The sequence below is a fragment of the Beta vulgaris genome, chromosome 3, assembly GCF_026745355.1.
Source record: "Beta vulgaris subsp. vulgaris cultivar EL10 chromosome 3, EL10.2, whole genome shotgun sequence".
NCBI lineage: Eukaryota > Viridiplantae > Streptophyta > Magnoliopsida > Caryophyllales > Amaranthaceae > Beta > Beta vulgaris.
Genome location: NC_079204.1, coordinates 37,006,530 through 37,012,106, shown reverse-complemented (window position 1 = coordinate 37,012,106; position 5,577 = coordinate 37,006,530). Strand labels below are relative to the sequence as shown.

Sequence of the window (5,577 nt, the reverse complement as noted above, 5' to 3'; positions counted from 1 at the left end):
CATGACCAAAGTGGCCTTGAACACCACACACTTCACAAGAGGAAGTAATAGGAGCCATGGAAGACATCGATTAATACTCATGGGAGGAGTACTAGACTACGAAGATTTCAGTGAGTCCATCTTCGTGCTCAATTGTGCTACTTGTGAAGACAACAAGGCATATGCATCAGCATCCTAGAGGAACTATAATCATTCGCTGCTAAGTTGGCCAGAAAATTGTACCCTTCATCTACCCCCTTGTCTAGGAAGACACCCCCTGCAGATGAATCAATTGTACTCTTTATATGAGGTTGTAGACCATTGTAGAATGATTGGGTGATGAACCACTTATCCAGATTACGGTGTGGGCATTCTCTCTGCAGATCCTTAAACCTATTCCATGCTTCCTTCAGTGTTTCATCAGGTTCTTGTTGGAAGGTAGCAAGCTTATGTCTTATTTCTGCAGTCTTGGTGGGAGGGTAGTACTCTTTCAGGAATGCGTCAGAGATAGCACTCCACTCAGTTTCATTAACATCGTTCAGCCATTTCTGTGCCTTGTTCTTTAATGAAAATTTGAATACCATGACCTTCAACTGATCAGGAGTGACCCCTTGGTGCTTAACGGTACGATAGAGTTGTTGAAACCGTTGTAAATGATTAGCAGGGTCTTCTGTTGAATCATATTAATGAGAGCAGGCTTGATTTCGAAGTTGGCTGCCTGTATATCAGGCATAGTAGGGCCTGTGGGAACATTGCCAGGAGAAGGTACCCCATAAGACTTAAATGACTTAGGAGGCATGATTTGTTCTGTTGGTTCTTCCGTGGTTTTTCCCTGATTAGCAGACTGCTTTTTTTCTTTTTTGTCTTCTTGAGTTGCCGGAGGGTTTTCTCAGGATCAGTTGGAACTGCAGTACCTGTTCTTTTAGACCTGGGCATAAAAGAAACAAAGAAAAATGTGCAGTGAGATGGCCTCAATTGGAACTGGAAGTTCCAATGAGACAGCAGAAATAGTTTAAATAATTAATCAGAAAGCTACATAAACTAGCCGTCTCCCGGGCAACGGCGCCAAAAACTTGATGGGTTTTAAAATATACCGCAAGTGCATGGTGTCTATTTAGCAGAAACTGGCAAATACGGGTCGATCCAAAAGCAGAGGAATTCTATAGATTTATGCTCAATTATCCAACTACTTCAAGAGAGGAAAATGATTGAAAAATTAATTTCTAAACTAAAATAAACTAGAACACAAAATGATGTAAGTTTATCAAATAATTAAAAATCCAGGGCAATTGATCGGTCCACCATGCTTATACTAATCTAATCACTACATATAGTTCAACAATACTTGGATTGAGGTTCGATAAATAAAGTATTTCGTTAATCCTTGGTCAGGCATTAACAACTCTTAGATTAACATATGTCAGTACGGTCGCTCAACATAATCAAACCTACCTATTGTAACAAGCCTCCAATGAATACGATCTTTCGATTCTAATTCTTATTAGTTAAACATAACTCATGATATTGCGTAATTACATGGATTAAACAAGCATAACAAATCAACAGGATTTATTCTAATTCAATTCAATTATCGAATAACATCAAACCACAATCGAAAAGGTATAAACATGGCTTCCCTCTCTAAGCCTTAGAAATATACCACTCACTCATGATAATAATAAACATGATCAAAATAAAAGAATTCATTAAATTAAAGAAAGTAAAAAGGAATATCGAATGATTGAATAACAATGAAAAGGAAATCAACGATCTCTATAATCTTCAAATGTAAACGATCATACAAAACTAGAGAGAGAAAAACTAAGTGTTTAGCCCTAAAAACGTAGAAAAATGATAGTCTAATCGAAAATACTAAAACCTATTTATACTTTTTACAAAACCGGCTGAAAAAACCCGAAAAAACCCATCTCGAGAAACCGCCAGGTCGGGCGACGGTGATTGAGAACTTATGACAAAGAAGCAATTCCGCCCGGTCGGGAGCGTAAGCGAATTTCCCTCTTTGGCCACCCGGTTGACCGGGCGAAATAAATGCTGGCAGATCGAAATTTCTTGATTTGCCGGGTCGGGCGCGTAAGCTTTTTCCTTCCTTTTGTCGCCCGGTTGGCCGGGCGAAATAGATATGCAGCAGCAGTTAAGTTTGGTGGTTTGCCCGGTCGGGCCATACCACGACTGGTGAATATGTTTTCTTGCCTTTTCTTCGTGCAATCCAACCGAATCACTTGTGCAATCTTCCGGATACTCCTTGGACCTTGTGTGACCGTTGGACTTTCGTGTCGCGACTTACATAAAGGCAAAAAGTGCCTAATCTGCATCAAAACATGCAACACACAAAAAGAGCTCCAAACACATCAAATCCACAAGAAACGAACTCAAAAGAGCCCAAATCGACTATCAAAACTAAGGGGATTGGAGTAAATAATCGATGAATAATAAACACATCAGACATCTACAGGTGTGCAGATGTTGCATCATGGGAATTTGAAAATGAAGAGCTTGTGTAACAGATTTTATTGTTTTATAGTAGATACATTTACATTTAAGTTTGGTTTGAAGTAAAGTTAACAATTTTGTTTGGTTTTTAAGTTACTTTGATTATCTATTATATTTTAATTCTAGAGTTTGGTTATATATTTTCCGCTGCAAAATTTTAAATAAGTCGATACGTTATCACACGGGAGATAATGCTTTTGTGATTCTCTAAGTTTTATATTGAAAAGTTATTTTGGAAAAGAGAGAATTATCGGGGTGTTACAATACCCCTCATGGTTGCTTTAAAATGGAATTAACCAGCTACTCATATTAACAAAATATATCTTTCTTTTAGGAAAGCGCATTTCCTAAGTTACTCCAAAGTTAAGTGTTCTTAGCTGAGAGTAGTCGTCGGAAGAGTAATTCTACCACCACGTGCTAATCTTGTAGATAATTGATCTCAGGTTAGTTATTTAGTAACCAAGGATTCAGGGGTATTATCACAGGTCATGAGACCGAATATGTTGATCAGTTTTAAGGTTAGGGTTATCCACATGCCATTAGGCCGAATATGTAGAGTCTCTTGGCACAACAAGGGTGTATAATGCCTCTCATTATTGCTTATAAATAGTTTTAGCAGCAAACATGACAAAAATACAAGATGCGTGTGTGTGACGATGAATTCGACTCTGTTAGGGTCGGAATGATACAATTCAAAACCCAATAAAGATGATATTTCATGAATAAGAGTTTTTCCATGCAAATTGTATATGATTTCATTGTCGTTACATCCATTTAGTAACCATTTATCAAATAGGCCATCATGACTCCTGGGGTAGTGCTCCTTGTTTAGTTGTATCTTGTTTATCAATTGACAAACAAACGTTAAGAGAAAATGTGCTAGTACAACATACTCTTCCTAATTGTCATATTTTCAATCTTCTATATTTGCGTAAACTCTCATCAAAAGTGTCCAACGCTAAAAAAGTATGTACATACCATTATACAACACTTAAAATTAGAGCTTCTCTCTCTAGGAAGCTTTTGGATGCAAAGTTGAGAACCCTAATTATATGCGACATTTAGCTCGCCTGCGGCCGATTCATCTCTCTGGTCGCCGACTTCACCCCTTACGCTCCCCGTGAGCCTTTTTCCAGTGTTAATAATATTCAAGTTTGCTATTTTTGTTGCATTTTCACTCCTATTGTGAGGTAAAATGGTAATTGATTCTCTTTCAAATTGATATGTATTGGGTTTTGAGCTCAAAGAGGTTATTTCTCAATTTGGGCTACTTACTTCTTCATAGTTTATGCTCCAGCTCTCCTTTTTAGAGAGTTGTTCTGCTAATTAGGTGATTAATTAAGTGAAAGATCGATTTTAAGCCTATGCTGGATTAAGTTTCTAGTATCATCTAGGGGTTAGTTTTCTTGGGCCATTATGATGTTTTCCTTTGAGGTTTATAAGTGTCTTAAGGGGGAGATTAATCGACTCCTCACTAAGGGGGGAAGATCTAATGGATAAATATTTGTTCCTAATTGATGTAATCTCTAATTCAAAAAATTCTAAGGATGTTCTTGCTTTTGCAAAAGAGTTAAAGGAGGAAGGTAATTTACTTTTAAGCAAAATGGCCATGCATGGGTCATTCTCGCTCGATATAAATTTGTAGAGGAAAAGGAAATGGTTGAATGTTTTGAGCTGGTCAAATTTGTTCGATTGTATTAGATTTCAGCATGAATAGTGTAAAAACTTTGTTTAGGAAAAGCATGCTTGTAATAGATCTAGGGAAGGGCTTGTTGGAACTTGTTGATGGCTGCAAGATTGAACCTAAAATCGGGAGGTATCCATGAAATTTGACGAAATCAAAAGATCTCTTTAAAAGGAGAAACAACAAATGCACCTTGATGATATATTATAATAAGAAGAAGGTAAATGTAATACCCCATATTTTTAGTATTTATTTAAATAATTAAATATTTATTTCATATTCATTTTCTAAAATAAATATTTTTAAGCAAAGGGTATTTTAGTATTTTCACTGATTTTTAATTATTTTGGCGGGAGTATGGCGCCAAAATTGGATTTGTTAACCTTTTGGTATTAAATCCAAGTCAAAAAAATTCAGAAAACCAAAAAAAAAAAAAAAAAAAAAATTGTTTTTTAGGGGCCATATATTCCTACGGGATTTATGGTGATTGGAGGGAGTTTTGTTTACCTATAACTTCCAAATTTATGATGGAGGTTACAAATCTTGGTTTAATCTCCTAATTTATGGTGAAGGTTACAAACTATTTAATTTTTGAAATTAAGTACTCCCATAAATACCCCATACCTTAAGCCATCTTTTCCACACAAAAACTTTGAAGAATCCATACTCTCTTACTTCAAAGTTCTTCTTTCTCTTCCTATTTATTCTAGTTTTATATTTCTTATTCAAGTTTCAATTTTCTTTGGTTTAAGAAAAGTATTTTCATATTTCTTACTAAAAAATATTATGCTCATGATAGGTGATCATTCATGTTTATTCATGATTAAGTTCATGTGGTCAAATACTTATTGGTTGGTTATAAGAAAGCTCAAGTATAAGAATAAGTGAAGATACTAGTATACTTTTGTGCAAGATCAAGGTACGTTATGTAGCTAGATCTTTTGAAATATGGTTTTATGTGATAAAGATGTTTATTATATAATGGTTGGATTGGTTTAGAAATTTGGTTTGAAATGGTTATAATATTTTATTTTATTTACTCTGGGAAGTGAAAAGAAGGAATGATTTTATCAATCATTTTTATATAGAAGTTTTGTTATCATTTTTGGAAAATTAAATTATTTTACAAGGAAAGGTTGATTGGTTTTTATGAACTTTGAATGTTCAAAAAAGTTGTTTATGAGGAAAGGAGGTTTATTCATGACTTACAAGTCATATTGTTATTATTTCCGCTTGATTAATATCAAGAGATTCAAAGTCCACTTGTTGGCAATTATAGTTACCCCTTGATATAGCTCCGTGATGGGATGACTAGCTTAAGGGTGTGCACACTTAGCAAAATAGAAGGGGAGATAAGAAGAGGAATTGTTTTCAGGATTATTTTTAATCCAAGTTGTTTGGAA

General features: G+C 35.3%; 1 non-coding gene across 1 annotated transcript; it reads left to right on the top strand.

The window, feature by feature from the left end:
- Positions 1 to 333: 333 nt before the first annotated feature.
- On the top strand, positions 334 to 440 carry LOC125496118 (small nucleolar RNA R71). Its single transcript, XR_007272821.1, has one exon. It is a non-coding gene; the product is annotated as a small nucleolar RNA R71 (small nucleolar RNA).
- Positions 441 to 5,577: the final 5,137 nt, after the last annotated feature.